Source organism: Zalophus californianus, chromosome 9 (assembly GCF_009762305.2).
Source record: "Zalophus californianus isolate mZalCal1 chromosome 9, mZalCal1.pri.v2, whole genome shotgun sequence".
NCBI lineage: Eukaryota > Metazoa > Chordata > Mammalia > Carnivora > Otariidae > Zalophus > Zalophus californianus.
Window position 1 is genome coordinate 69,070,422 of NC_045603.1, and position 16,845 is coordinate 69,087,266.

Here is a 16,845-nt window from a genome sequence, read left to right on the forward strand (position 1 = left end):
AAGAAAACAGTTTGCAGGAAAGTTGGAGCAGTTTGTAAGTGCTGTGGGGTTTTTTTTCTTTAGTTTTATTATTAACTTTTTAATTCAAAAGTGAAACTTTTCCATTGTAGAATGTGAAACAATACAAAGATCTGTTCACATTCAGTGTCTGAGATTCAGTTTCAAAAACATGAATATATCCTTTCACAACTCTTTATATATTCAAACAAAAAAAATACATACAAAACATAAAGTGTGATTATATATGTGTGTGTGTGTTTTTTTGCTTTTTCGTTTTCTAGGAACAGAATCATACCGTGCACATTACTCTGCAATTTGTACTTTCAACATAGCATCGTGAATATCACCACAGTCAAAAGATACATTTTTAATGGTGACAAATATTATGTAGCATGGATGATCCACACGTATCCAAACTTTTTATTATTTTTGATTATTCACATTGACTTCAGATATTTGCTGCTACAAGCCTATGATACTGTAATTTAGATAAGACATATACGCTTGGTCTTTGTCCCTGTTAATGGCAAGGAGCTCCTACAACCTTTGGAATTTCCTAAGGTTTGAGATCAATAAAGGTGTTTTTTGTTATGTTAATAAGGTATATTTTGGATCCCACCTAAGAACCGGATCTGGTTGAGGAGGAGCCAACCAAGTGATTAGAGGACTGGAACTTTTCAGTCCCACTTCACTGGCCTCCCTCCCCCACCTCTGGGTGGAGTTCAGTCACCCTCCACCAGTGCTTTAATCAATCGTCTCTGTGTAATGAAGCCTCTATAAGAATTCAAAAGGACTGGGTTCAAAGAGCTTCCACATTGGGGAACATCCTCTCCCTGATGCTTTGCTATGAATCTCTTCCTTCTGGCTGTTCCGGAGTTGCATCCTTTTATAATAAACCAGTAATCTAGTAAGTAAAATGTTTCTGTGAGTTCTGTGAGCTGCTCTAGCAAATTAATTGAACCCAAGGTGGGTAACGTGGGAACCTCTGATTTACTGCCAGTTGGTTAGAATCACAGTAATGACTTGGGTTTGCGGCTGGCATCTCAAGTATATGAGAGCGGAGGGCAGTCTTGTAGGACTGAACCCTTAATGTGTGTAATCTAACTCCACATTCGGCTAGACACGGTCAGAAGGGAGTTGAATGGTAGGACACCCAGCTGGTGTCTAGAGAATTGTGTACTGGTGTGAGGAAACCTTCCCCACACACACTGGAATTGGATTTGGAACCCCAAGTAAAGCCCCATAAATATTTACATATGTGTTTATATAAAATTACTTTCATTGCTATAGAGTAGCTTCTCCCAATTAATGGGTCAAAGATTATGGCTGCTTTTAAAGAAATGAGTATTTCTTCAAGTTGAAAATCAAAGTTCATAAACAAATCGGCAATAAATAGACAGTCAAAATTTGCATATCCTTTGACTCAGAAATCCCAATTCTAGCAATTTTTCCTAACAAAATGACGAAGCAAACTTTTTCTTAATGTATGTACATTGATATTATTTGAAACTTACTATAAAAGAGGAAAATAAGTAAGAATCATCCAAAAATTCAAGAAAATGATTATTTTCAACACAGCAGAACACTAAGCATACACTAAAATTGAGCATTTCTAAGCATTAAAATTATGAAGATACATATTTATTGACAAGGAAAGATGCTTATAAACTACTGCCAAATAAGAAAGAAAGAAAATACCTAATTGGGTTTGTTAAATAATTTTGTAAAATAATTTCAAAGAGGAGGATAATGAGAGAATATGCAAAAATGCTAATAATAGTTATTTCTCTATAATAAGATTAATTATAATTTTCTTCACTTTTATTTTTGTTTGTCCAATGTTTATTTGGCAAACAAAATAAATGTAGGTATTTATTGTATATCCATATATCAGGCACTATGCCAAGCATATTGTTTAAAAAAACCAGTACCTTAATAAAAATTGTTCTCGGTGTCTAAGTGGGCAGGAGAACAGGGGACACAGGAAAAGTAAGAGGGGCTTTAAGAGGTGAAGAGGGCAGGTCAGTGGCTAAAAAACATTTGAAATTATATAACTTAATCTTCCTAACAAGCCTCTGAGATATTATCATGTCCATTGTATTGTAAAAGTTCTATAAATTGCCTAAGGTTACTGAGTAAAATAAATGTTAAAGATTCAGATTCAGATCTTAATTAAGTTTCCAATATTCTCACCCACAGAATATAAGAAGAATATATGCTACTTCCAGGCAGAGGTGGTAAGAGACAAGTATGCCTCCTCCATCCCCTTGTTTTCCATCTGGTAGTCCTTGAAAAGCACATCCTGAAGATCAGCCTAAATTCCTGAATGATCCCAGAGATGATAGAACAATGAATGCCAAAGGAAACCGAGTTGAAAGCTCAATGCTTGGCAGAAGCCGGCCATGGGATAGGAGAGGTGGGACACCTCGGGTAGGAGGCAACAACAGATGACCCTGTCAGAGACCCTGAGAGCCAGATCAGCCAGGAAATACCACCACGCCTGACAAAATAAGAGAAACCAAGTCACAAGTGATATCAGCTGCTAATCTTTACCATAAATGCCAACAAGACAAACAATAACCAGAATGAAAAGGACAAAGCCACAGAGACAGGATGAGCCACTGGATACCTTGCAGATCATAAAAGGCACACTCTTCTACTGTACCCCCTCCCTGTGACATCTTGGAGAGGGAGAGGAAATCTGACATAATGAGTACTTTACTCAAAGGGAGTAAGTCAGTCAAAACTACTCTCACAAGATATTCAAGTCTGAACAGACTAAAAGCTTCAGCTGTTCAAATTATTCCATATGGCACTAAATCCAGGGCTTTTCAGTATGCAGTAGACAGGGCTTGTGGACCCAGACCATTCTGAAAAAGATAAGTAATAGATAACGCGGAATAGAAAAGAGCAGAACATAAAGGCAAGGCAAAAAGTCCTCAGATTTTTTTCCCTTGCTCATTGTTAGCCAAACCCAGTAACAGGGTGATAATTTGTCATTCTTCATTTCAACAATAAATAAAGCAAGCCCAACATGTTTTTGTTCTAGGCCCTGTCCCAAATTAGATTCTTTGAATTTTAAGCAGCTAGATGATCAATCCAGCCAAAGTTACAGACAGGAAAAAGGGCAAAGAAAATAATCAAGAGATTGAGAAATGAATTTATGAAAGAAACTTTATTGGACATGATCCTGCATGACTTTTAGAATGGGAATGAGAAACATATAAGCCAAGATGAATTGCTTGAACTACTGAAAACATGAAACAGTAACGTATCTCAAAAGCTCAGACGTGGATCTCCAAGTTCCCAGAAGAACTTGCAAATTTGGTCCAGAGTTCTGAGCACCCAGAATAGTAAGAGACGTGCAGCTTCTAGATCTATGGAATGCAGCCAGTTCCCAGTATAGCTCAGGCACCCCCCCCCTTCACTGATCCTCTTGCCCTGCCAGACTCTGACTCCTTTTACACACTCACATACCACATACACACACCCACACACCAGACATGCACGTGCGCTCGCACACACACACAGGCATGCACATACACACAACCCCACCATTCTTTCCAATCCCTTGTCCTGCGTTTTAGCAAAAAAAAAAAAGAAGAAGAAGAAGAAAAAGCTCATTTTTTTTCCTTTAATTTCTTTAAGGTTGGGAAGAAACTATTTGTATTTATTTTTTAAAAACACATCATTTATAAAATAATATGGGGCAACTTATATCTACTAAACGGTTGAAGCTAACTTGTTATTTACTGAAAAGAGTAACAGTTTGTATTAACCAATTCAGTTCCCTTGGAGCTCTCCTATTACTTGAGAAACTAGAAAAAAATTTATCAAATATCAAATGTTACTTACTAGTGAGAAAATGTAATTCCTACCTGGATCCCAAGAGGGATTTTGGTCAGCCTGGATTCACTCTATCCCACGGGGTCCAATTTGATATCACCATTACCTTTCCAGAAACAAGAGGTTGGGTGTGTATTTCGACGGTGAAGAAGCTAGTACATTAAATAGTAATCTGAATCAGCTCAACTGATGTGAACAGAGCAGGTACTGTGTGCCAAGTGCTAACAAAAGAAACTGAAGGACACGTCAAATTAAAAAGAACACTATGAATGCAGAATCCAAGAAGCTGTATAGATTAAAAACAAAAAAGAGAGTAAAATATGGAGGAAAACAGACTAGATGAGACGATCTTCCAGGATTCCATATGGTTTTTAAGTCTTTTTGACCTCTCACCCATGAAAGAAGAGACAAATTAAAGTTCCATAATTCCTTCCTATCTATTGTGATGAAAAAGCAGAATGTTCTCCGGTCCTCACCATCTTCATTCTCTTCTACAATGTCATGAAGTGAGAAAGTTCAGTTCTACTAGTCAAAAGAGAAAACTACTAACAATTGCCAAAGTGGGAAAAACTAGGGTAGGAAAATAAGAGTCAAAGACAAGAAACAAGGAAGTCCAAAGACCAGAGGTTAGTGAGTGAAAAGACAGATGGGTTCTTCAGCTCAGATTAAAAGCGAGCAATAGCAAAACCAGTTATAACTCACTGTCTGTATGATAAACGAGCAAAAGATGGTTGGACACATACAAAGAAATTAGAGTGAAAACATCTATATGCAGATAACTTTAGGGTAGAACTAAAAGAACACACGAAACAAAAATGAAATAGCAAAACCTTAAGTATCAACGTTGTAAAAGGCAAGAAATAAGCTCTCAGAATGAAACTGAGATGATAAAAGGAAAGAAATAAAAACTAACTGGAAAAAAGGATACACTAAAAATACGTAAAAACAGTAAAGAAAGAAAAAAAACTTGAAAAATTTAAAAAGGGAGCAAGATTTTTTTCTTTTTTAATGACAAAATTAACAAAAATGTTTTGCTGCCTCAGCATAAGCCTCAGAGCTTACCTAATATCCATAGCAAGCAAAAACAGCAGATTCAGTATTTAATTACATTTTAATATCAAAAATGATTATGAATTAAGAGCTCCATTAGAGCCATGAACATGCAAATATGTTGGATGAGCTTGATGCCTTTATATCATACATTAGAGTTAAAAGAATTTCAGATACATGTGTAAAATGTAAACATACTCTCATAAGCTAAATGGTTTTAGGTAGATTCTCAAATAATTAATTTTTTAAATAATCCCTATGCTGCATAGCGCTTGTTAAATGTGCCTGCTTATACTGTACTGATCTTATTAAAAAGAAAAATAAGATTTTCTTTCGGTTTTAAACTGTGGGATAACATTTTGAGAAATCAAATCTATAAAGGATTACCCTTCCATAGAAAGGATAAAATGGAAGCCAGTTTTGATTACAAACTGTTGTCTCTCTTGTACTATCACCACATTTAATGACTCTTTCACTATTTGCAACATCTTTCTTTCTTAAGACATTCATCTCTAGGGAGTAACCACTTCTCAAATTTTCTTTCCCATGACATCTTTGATACTGGTCTTCCTACATCCTCATTGATTATGGCCCCTACATTTTAGACTCTGACTTTATAACCTTCTATTTCAAGATATTTTCCAATGTAGTAAAACATCTCATTTGTATCATCATTTCTTTTCTTCTCTTTGCCAAAAATGAATCAAGAGAAGAAAAGTAGGTTACAATCTGTGGATATTATAGAAATGCATTAAGCTATTAGGGATATTGAGAATTCAAAGACTTACTAAATTTTATTTCATGATACAATTTCTTTGCATCATGGAGCAAGACATACTACTTGATAGCAGAGTGGGGAAGCACATTACTATCTTAAATGTCATAACTAGAATATGGAAAGATTCAAAATTACCTTTACAACTGGGGTATTGTCAACGAATCATGCTCAAACTCTTCCAATACAGTATGTCATACAATGATTTATGATTTTGCATTCTTGAGTAAGCTAATTCTCTGGTAATATTAAAACACACACACAAAAGCTCTATGATTAAGAGTATTTGGAATTCTCAACTAAAGTTAGCAAATTAGATGCCTAAAAGAAAGTATGTTCGAAAAATAATTTCTCGGGGCGCCTGGGTGGCTCAGTCGTTGAGCGTCTGCCTTCGGCTCAGGTCATGATCCCGGGGTCCTGGGATCAAGCCCTGCATCGGGCTCCCTGCTCAGCGGGAAGCCTGCTTCTCCCTCTCCCACTACCCCTGCTTGTGTTCCCTCTCTCGCTGTGTCTCTCTGTGTCAAATAAATAAATAAAATCTTTAAAAAAAAAAAAAAGAAAAAGAATTTCTCTACTTCTTAATACCTGCTGTGTCACTGAGTTCCACACAGGCCAAATAGACACAATGTCTTAGTCATAGGTTTTCTACCATCAGAGGCAGAGACACTTTTCTCATTTATTTTTAGAATAGTATTTGTGCTTATAATGAGGGTCTATGCCAATACTGCTTCCAGGCCAATCCTTGATTACCACAGGATATAAGCCAAAAATGGAAAATGATGAGCCTGTGGCTGAGATAGGTAGCTGGTGGTTCTGAAGACAGGGAGCTTTGAAATGCCTTAGTCACAACTCACCCCCTGAAATAGCAGGGACTGCCACACTCATTCACATTGCTAACTTTAAGCAATTATCATTTAAGATTAAGTACAATTACATATTTCATAATTAATAAGTATGTTGACTAAGGGATAAAGGACTTAAGATAAGACCCAGAAAGCTCTCAACTGACAGGTCTGGGGGTTTTTTTCTAGCAGAACAATACCTGGATGAATTGTCAAAGACCCAACTGGACCTAGTACTGTACTCTGAACACAGAAAAAAAAAGATCCCTCATACATGCTTGGAAAAAGTATCTCCAATTAATCTTTAATGAAACATTAACTTCATGTTGGCATACCTCAATTATCAAATCAAATCAAGTCAATCTACTCTCAAATGTCCCCAAATTGCTCTGTAATAGCTAACATCATCATATTAAACACGAGCCACCATTGTGCAGACAGCCAAACTAGACATTTTATTCAGAGTGAATTTCCAGGCACAAAACCATGATACCAGTGAGGAGGAAGCTAAACAAAGAAGTTGCTTCTTCATTTCAACTAACACAACAGGCACCTGCCTTGATTCATTCATCTATTCATGGCATCCACTCAAGAAATGTTTACTAAACCCCTTTGATATGCAAGGTGATGAGAGTTTATACAAAGGCATGTTATCGGGGATAACACTTGAAGTAAAACTTGAAGAACAGGTAAGATTTAACATGGAAAGATGAGAGAGAACCGACAGGAGGCGGAAAGGCAGAAAATGAGGCAAGAACAGGGAAGAGAAAGTCCAGCTGGGCTTCCTATTTCAGGTTTTTAACAATCGTTTTCTATTCTGCATGCAAAGAGAAAATGAGAATCAAACACTGATTGTTTGTGCCATCAGAGTACACATTTGCTCTGGGCTGACCACAAATGTTTGTCCCCAGTGGGCAGAAAACAGCCAGAAGCATGCAGTTCTGATGAATGTATTGCATATACTGTAGGAAATGGTCATTCCTGAAATTTTCCTTCATCTTTCCATGTCCTTAACACCACACATGTTGGACAAATAAGTTATCTGGAAAGTGCCTGGACCACTGCCAGGCATATAATAAGTACAACTACTTATACAAGTGTTAAATCAATCAATCAATCAATCCTTGCTTCCCTCTTGTTGCTATGAGAACTACAAGTCCTCAACAGCACAAGAAATGGAACCAGTTAAGCCAGGAAATTTTTTTGTAGAGAAGTTTTAGATAATAACTTCAACTTCTATTTATATAGATAGATATTCAGATGATTTCTTCTTGTGTCAGTTTCACACAACACATGGTCTATCAGGAAATTTGTCTATTTCTTTTCGGGATTTTGAGGATTTACTGGCATAAATAAATTGACATTCCCTAGACTTTTTACCTGTTTAGGATCTGTAGCAATATTCCCACTTGAATTCTTAACATTCTTGATTTGTGTTTTCTCTCTTTGCTTCTTGATCAATCTTAGTCGCAATTTGTAGTCTTACTGATCTTTTTTAAAAAATCAATCTTTGGAATTGTTAATTTTCTCTATTTTTTTCTTTTTTCTTCCTGCTCTTTATTATTTCCTTCTTTCTACTTACTTTTGGTTCAATTTGCCTTATTTTTTCTAACTCTTGAAGATGGGAACTTAAAGCAATGATTTAAATGATTTCTTCCTTTCGAACATAAGCTTTTAAAATATAAATCTACCTCTAAGCACTGCTTTTGCTACATCCCATATATTTTGACGTTATATCTTCATCATCATTCAGCTAGAAATATTTTCTAATTTTTCTTGTAAATTCTTCTTTGACCAATAGGTATTTAAAAGTGTGTTTTTAAATTTCCAAATACTATGCATTTCATTTGTGTGTGTGTGTGTCTTGTGTATTTGTTTTTTATTTCTAATTTAATCCCTTGTGGTAAAAGAACATACTCAGTATGACTTTATCTTTTTTGAAATTCACTTAGACTTTTTTTATGTTCCAAGTATGGCCCAAGTATCAAGGAATTCTTGATTCTCCCTTTTGCTTAGAGAAGGATAAACCTTGGTCTATCTTAGTGAATGCTCTGTTCCACTTGAAAAGAGTATATATTCTGATGTTTTTTGGTTTAATATCCTATTAATGTCAAATCAAGGTGGTTGATAATTTCAAAATCATCTATATCCTTATTTTCTTTCTAATTTAGTTCTATTAATTATTAAGAGATGAACAATGAATTACACAATGATGATTGTGGCTTTTTTTTCCTCTTTAATTTTGTCAGTTTTAGCTTCTGATGCTTTGAACCGCTATAGTTAGGTACAAATGTATTTACAGTTGTTAGGTCTTCCAGATGAATTGACCCCCTTCATCATTTTGAAGTGTCCACCTTGGTTATTTTGTCTGAGATTAACATTCACATCAGTTTTGTTATACTAACTGCTTATAAGAGCTATTCATTTTCCATCTGGTTAATTTCAATTGTTCTATGTCTTTAAAGTATATCGCCTATAAACTGTGTATGTTGGATCAAGCTCTTTTAATTCAGTTTGACAATCTCTGCCTTCTAATTGGAATGTTTAGGTTTCTTGCATACAATTTAATTATAGGTATATTTGGGTTTAGATCCACCACTCTGCTGTTTGCTTTATGCTTGTCCCATCCATATACTATTACTCTGTTCCTGCTTTCCTGCCTTCTTTTGGCATAACAATATTTTTTTAGTATTCTAACTTACTTCCTATTTAGATTTCTCATCTATCTTCTTTGTATTATTTTTCAGTGATTGTCCCAAAGATTGCAACATGTCTCCTTAACTAATCACAGTTTAAGGTTAGTATTGTGCCATTTAGTATAACATAGATCTTGCAACAGTAAAATTCCACCTATCTCCATCCTTTGTGTTATTATTGTCATATATTTCATTATGTTATACAGTCCCCACAATATAATACTATAATTTTTCCTTTAAACATTCAATTGTCTTTTAAAGAAATTAAAAGAAAGAAAAAGTAGTCTTTTAATGTATCCCCACATTTATGACCTAGTGCTCTTCATTCATTCCTATAGATTTCAATGTCTCCTTGGTTTCACTGCTCTCCTGATGAAGAAACATTTTTTTAGCATTTCCTTTGGTACAGATCTATTGGAGATAAATGTGTTATTTGTCTGAAAAATTTCTTCAGTTTGCCTTCATTTTGAAAACATATGTTTTCTGGATCTAGAATTCTGGATTGAAATTTTTATTTCAGTACTTTAAAGATACTTTCTGACCTCCATTGTTTGTGTAAGTTGCTGGCCATCATTCAAATCATCATTCCCCCTGTCTGAAATGTGACTTTATTCTCCAGCTGCTTTCAAGATCATCTCTTTATTTTGATTTTTCAGTAGTTTGACTATGAAACTACTTTTGGTTTGCTTTGTATTACCCTATTTGCCCATGAGCAATACACAAACATTGCTTTATAGTCCTTGTCTGTTAGGGTGCCTGGGTGGCTCAGTTGGTTAAGCATCTGACTCTTAATTTTGGCTCAGGTGATGATCTCAGGGTCCTGGGACAGAGCCCCACATTGGGCTCCATGCTCATCGGGGAGTCTGCTTGAGGATTCTCTCCCTCTCCCTCTGCCCCTACTCCCGCTCGCATGGGTGCTCACACTTCTCTCTCTCTCTAAAATAAATATTCCTTGTTTGCTAATTGACTTCTGGATCATCTAGGTGTTCATTTCTATTAACTACATTTTTCTGGATTATGGGTCACATTGTCCTGAGTTTTTGTTTGCTTTTGTTGTTGTTGTTGCTGCTGTGGGCTTTTTGCGTATGCAGTTTTTATACTGGCCATTATGGATGATACATTCTGTAGAGACTCTGTATTCTGTTACCTTCCTCTGGAAAGTGTTATTTTGTTGTCGTTGTTCTACCATGCACTGCAATTATTTGCTAATCACTCTGAACTTGTGTAGGCTTGAATTTACACTTGCTTAGGATGGGTCTATGTTGGTTTTGTCCTCAGGCCTGAAGCAAATTCCACAGCCCTAGGATATAATCTTTATTTCTAAAGGGCAGCCAGTCTGGGATTTCAATAGAAAGCCACTGAAATTTCTGTTCAGCTCTTTCAACTTCCCATCTAGTGCTTCTTCTGGGCTTTTTGAAGTTTCCCCCAAGAGTGCGCAGCTGAGAGTTAGTCAAGGACTGAAACCGAGTTTATACTTGGCTTAATTTTGACCTCCCCACTCTGTGGTGACCCTGTCCTTTCCAGGACTTCCCTCATTACTTTCCAACTGCTCTACCAGCCCTGAACTCCATCCATATTCTGAGTCCACAAATCAAGAGAACTGTGGCTTTCTACTGGAGTTATGGCTGCTCTCATGCTTCATGGGCTGAGGACTGGCTTCAGGGTTAAAGCTGTCACCAGAATGGCTCCCTTTTATCAGGGCTGAATTACCTCCCACCCTCCACCTGTTTCTTTTTTCTTTAGGTCATTCTCCAATGCCTTCAAACGGTTGTCTCATTTGGGGGGAGGGGGCTAAAAGGTTATAATTTTTATCTACAGAAAGATTAGTTTGATACAAGTTACTTCATATTTCTAGGACTGGAACCCCATACATACCTAACTTGTATTGAATAAGCATGGGTATACAGACAGGCATTTCAACCTCCATGTGTCCAAAATAAAAACCTGATTTTTTTGTGCCCAAATCTTTTCTTCCCCCAATCTCTGTGCTTTATTACTAGCAACGTAATCCACCCAGTTGCACTCACACACACACACGCACACACACACACACACACACACACGTCCTTAAATCTTCTGTTTATCACACATAGCCAAATCATCATCCAATCCTGTGGGATCAACCTTCACAATGCATCCTGATTCCATCCATTTCTCCCCATCTCCACTGATGTCACATCTTGAATCAAATCACCACACCCTCTCCCAAGGACTAACACAGCCGTCTCCCAACTGCCAGTCAGGAGTTAGTCTCCCTGCTTTCACTCTTTTCCCCAACCAGCCATTTCTTTTTCAGAGCAACCCAAATAGTCACTATAAAAACCTAAATCATATATAATTTCTCTGCTCAAAATGCTAGGGTGTTTTATTCTTAAAATAAAATTTCTTTACCAGGATCTACCAAGTCCTACATCAGTAAGTCCTATTTCATCCTCCTTCTTCGCCCTCCCTGTTTAGAAGCTCCACAAACACCCTGGATGTTTCTCAAGTGTACCGAATGTTTGCACCACTCATGGGTTTTTCACTTCCTATGCCTTCAATTTATAGTGCACATCTTCCAGATTTTCACGTGACTAGTTCCTCTCATCATTCAGGTCTTTGTTCCAATATAAACTCCTCAAAGGAAGCTAATCTGATTACCCAGTTTAGAGGAGCCTCCACACTAGCATCCCGGCATTTTCTGTCACAGGTCTCTGTCTCAGTTTCTTTATAGAATATATCGTTATCTGAAATTATGTCTTTCTTTTTTTTTTTAAGAATACTGGGCTTGAAGTCTGAAGAGTTTTGTTTTGTTTTGTTTTTTAGATTTTATTTATTTATTTGTCAGAGAGAGAGAGGGAGAGAGAAAAAGTGAGAGAGAGAGAGAGAGAGGGAGAGAGAGCACAAGCAGGGGGAGCAGAGGCAGAGGGAGAAGCAGGCTTCACGCTGAGCAAGGAGCCCGACATGGGACTCGATCCCAAGACCCTGGTATCATGACCTGAGCCGAAGGCAGATGCTTAGCCGACTGAGCCATCCAGGTGCCCCTGAAATTATGTCTTTTAAAGAGTGGAGTTTTGTTTTTTTCATTTCTTTCTCAGTCTAGGCTAGGTTATGCCACAATGACAAACAACTCCAAAATCTCAATGGCTTTAAACGATAAAGGTCTACTTTCTTTCTCAAACTACATGTTCATTAAGGGCCAGTAAGGAACCTATTCTGCATCACCTTCACTCTGGGTGGTGCAGCAACGAGACAGAGAATACTGCTGATGGCTGAGGAAAAGAGAACAAAAAGCCAGAGGATCTTACATGTGCAAATTAAATACTCCAGCTCAGAAATGCCACACATCAACCCTGCTCACACCTAACTAGCCAGAACTAATCACAAGACCGGGAAGTACCATCCCACTATGTTCCAGAGATGTGTGAGACACATATTTGATGGATTGAGTGAATGACCACATTGTCTATATTTCCCCCACCATAATGTACAACCTATGAGAGCAAGAACCTTGAGTGTTTTGTTATTGCTGTTGTTGTTATTATTATTCACTGTTGCATCCCCGAGGCCTAGAACTGGGCCTCCCACAGAACAGATGCTCCAGAAATAAGAAATACCTCTTAAATGAATGCATAACATCCATTTTATTAACCTGTCTCGTATATCTAAGGGTGGAATATCTAGACTTGCTTGAGTATTGTATCTCAAGCTCTTCTTCCACCCCCTGCTGAGAGTTTTCTGAGGAAGAGTAAAAATATTCTTCTTTCATATTCAATTGGATCTATCATCAAGAATTCAGCTGTTAAGTAAATTCTCTGTCCTGATTTAAATGCTTGGATTGGTAAACGCTTGTGTTCACAAAATTCAGTGGAGGGGATAGAATCCAGTAATCTGTTTAGGCTCTAAATAGAAGCAGGAGAACAACCTAGAAATAAATGGATAGGGTCATTTTTCATGTGGCTAAATTAACAGACTCATGGCAGGAGTAATGAAGAAAAAACAGGGAGGGCCGTAAGCCCCCTCTCTACCCCCCTGCCCTCCAATGGACAGATCTTTTACTTATCCCTTAGAGAAAGATGCTTTCCTTACCCTCTGGGGGTGATCTGAGAGTCAGAACTTGAGCAACAAACAATTGGGCCCGCCTGCACAACTGCTGCCGTCAGGGCCAGCTCCCCACCCCCACTGCTAAAAATACCATCACAGAATTAGCGCTGCTGTCAGGGACGGGGGACAGGCACGGGTGGGAGACTCTTTAAAATGATCGAATAACTCACCCACCATAAAAAACAGCTTTCTTCACTTCCAGAGCCCACTGGAGGGAGGGAGGTGGGGTGAGCACCCCCATAAAGGGGCCATAATGGGAGTTCTAAAGAGCAAAGGAGCTGCCAGAAAGAAGGCCACAAACCGTGCATTATCTCAGAGTGAACCAGGAAGCAAGGCTCAAGGGTTTCACTAAAACACCAATTTGAAATGCAGTATGTCTGCAGTAGAAACTAAATTCTTAAAGTTACACAGAAGAATTTATCGCTGCTTCCCTTTACTTAAGGGAAAAGGGCTTTTTACAACAAAATGCCTACCATCTTGCTAACCCCGTCCCATCCCCACTTCTACTCTCTTTTCTGTTCGCTCTGCTCCAGCCATGGGCCTCTTTGCTGTTCATCAAACACTGTAAACATACTATTGTTTTGGGGATTTTTATACTCGCCTCTCCCTCTTCCTGGGTCATCATCCCCCAGAAAGCTGCTGTCTGTCTGCTCCTTCGTCTCCTTCAGGTCTTTGCTCAAACGTCCACCTTATCAGAGGAAATTCCCACAACTTCCCAGAAGCCTCCCCAGAGCCCTCCTGCTTCATTCATTGTCACAGCCTTTACTGCCCTCTGACATAATATATAACCACTTACTTCCTTATTGTCCATCTATTTCCACTAGAGTGTAAGCTCAGTCAGGGCAGGGACTTTGTTTTCTTCAATGCTGGAGCCACAGAGCCTAGAAAATGCTCAATATGTATTCACTGAGTGACCAAAATCAAGTCCTATATTGCTGAGGCCCCTCTACTTGGTAAGTGAATTGAGACAAATCAATGAGCATGATCCAAAACAGTGAACAAGTTCAGGCAAACATGAAGCTTCAGAAAGGAAAGTCAGTGGCATCCGTATCTTCACAACCTGAGATAGAGAATTGTGAACATAAATCTGCTTTTTCTTAAAGTCTCTTAGTGTTACAAATAACCAGAATAATACATTCATTACTTTCAGAAAACTTGGAAAAGAAGGTAAGATGATTTACTGATAATTCAAGTTTCTATGCCTTATGTTTAGTAAACGATGGGAATGGACTCAGGGAACAGAGTTCTTAAAATGAAGATGTAAATTTTAAAAAGAGAAGAGTGTGCTTGCACTATCAGGTGTCCCTTCACACTCCTGCTTCCTTCCTTCCCCTCCACTCCATCCTCATCACCACTTCTAAATCTAGCCTCGATCCCTTGAGGTCAGGTGTACCCAGGTGGCTGAGGCACCCTCCCCACCTCAAAGCCAGTCATCCTGCATCCATCATCCTACAATATTTTTTTTGGTCCTGTCACTCTTATGATCCAAAACTTTTATGTTCTCTGACTTCATTCACATAATTTGGGCGTGGTTTGTTTAGTTGTTTTGTTTTGTTCACAACAAGCATGTACCACTTTCAGAATCTAAATTTAAAAAAGAAGGACATGGTCCATGGCCTCCTCTTGTCTTCAGAATGAATTTTAAGCTCCTGAACCTGAAATGCAAGACCCTCCACAATTTGCCTTGAAGCTTCCCTTTCCAGCCTCCAGAACACCCAAATCTGCCGATGCAGGAAAGCTACCCCACTCCTGCTCTACCGCAAAACCAGCTGCCTTTTTCTTCCCTACAACTGTGGGTGCTTGACATTTCTCCAGCTTGGAATGCCCTCCTCCCTCCAATGGAATTCTCCTGGAGCTATAAGTCACGGCTCAGGTTCAGACCCAAGAACTCTTGCAGAAACAGTGGTCAGACCCAGACTTCTTAGGAGATGGTGAGTTCACCACTATTAGAGGTACTCAGAGACTGGCTGAAAATGTAACAAGGACACTCTCACCAAACCCACTCACTGTGAGATTCTAGAGTTCCCATGAACTCCTACTAGAAGGTTTTATTTGACCATTTCTGTTGGGAATGACTTCTTGCCTCCTTCAGAATAGACTGGCCATCCTGCTTACATGGCAATTATCAAATGCTGACATCAGAGTCCTATTACAGCTGTATTTTCATATGTCTGTGTCTAATCTCCTTAGCTCACCACAAGCTCCTGACAGCCAAGAGTCTCATGGCACCTAACACTGTCCCTTGCAAATGATGGGTACTCAGTGTATTTGTCCGTGATGGCACAGTTCAAACAGGAATACATTGGGAAGAACATAAAAGAGAGAGGAGCTAGGTCATGAAGCAGCAAGAAACATTGTTCTGTATTGTTTCATGAGATGGTCAGTCAGGTGTGGCCACAGAGGGTACACAGGAGGGGCAGGAAAACGGCATTTCTTATCCTCACTAGTCCTAGAGAGAGAGCCACTGCAGGCCACTAGGGGGCCATGGTGGGGGTAGGGGGTGAGTAGGAGACGTGGAGGGCCAAGGGAGCAGACTCAACCAAGCAGGTGGGGAGCCAAGAGAGTAAGAACAGTGGGCAAGTGTCTTTATTGGGGGTCAGGAGTACACAAGCAAAAGCTGTGAGAGGATGTCACTGGTGTGTCTGAATGTCACTAGGTCACAGGCGAGGAGGGCAAGATGCGGGGACTTGTGTGGCAGAGGCCAGCCTTATCACACTGGTGCACCTGGTCACCTGGGCGGGGCACTCACAGTCTGTTTGTAGGAATGTTGAGGCAGCAGGAAATGCGAAGTTTAAAACTTTACCATGCAAATACAAACTTCCCTGGGCTCCTGAGACGTGCTCCCTCAGGTTCCTGTGTGTATTTACTTGTCAACTCTCAGCGGGTCTATCCATTCCAATGGGCATGTCCTCAAGGATATGCAAAGTATCTTAACGAGCGTGGACTAGTCCAGGGAAATCTTGATGTGTAATCACATTCCTCTTGAATCAGGGGGAAGAAGTAAAGCCCAACACAGAACGTGAGCTCCCCAATGGCTGCAAGGGCAGGCAGCACTGGGCTGACGTCTTGTGGGTCAGCGGCAATGACAGGCTTTGTCCTGGAACTGGACAACTAACTGCTTGCAGGGTCAACAAAATGACTTTCTTTACCCGAAAGAGAAGGCCGGGCAGGCGGGAGATGGTGCCAGAAAAAAAATCCCCATCACAAAGTGGAGCAAAGCTGTAGGGAGTGGCCCTAGCACAACCCAGTCCCGAGGCAGACCAGGCTCGACTGCTGGGGGCTCGCCATCTGGGAGACCTGAAAAGGCACCTGTCTGGGAATCAGGAGGCTTCAGTTTATGTTCCAATTTTACTGCTGGCTATTGCTATGACCTTGGAGCCGGCCAAATCAACCCTGCACATTTCTGTTTAACCGTCAACAACAGGTCAGGGCCACAGCCATGACAGAAACACACATCAAAACAACAGAATTGCTCTGAGCACCAACGAGCCTCAAAATCCAACACCCAGCTTGAAGGCCACCCCTGGAAACTACTAGTTTGTCTTTGGAGAGG

At 39.3% G+C, this 16,845-nt stretch overlaps 1 protein-coding gene across 6 annotated transcripts in view; it reads right to left on the reverse strand.

Moving 5' to 3' along the window:
- Positions 1 to 16,845, reverse strand: part of TMEM117 (transmembrane protein 117) — a 472,857-nt gene that overhangs the window by 433,661 nt on the left and 22,351 nt on the right. The gene's annotated exons all lie outside the window — the stretch shown is intronic.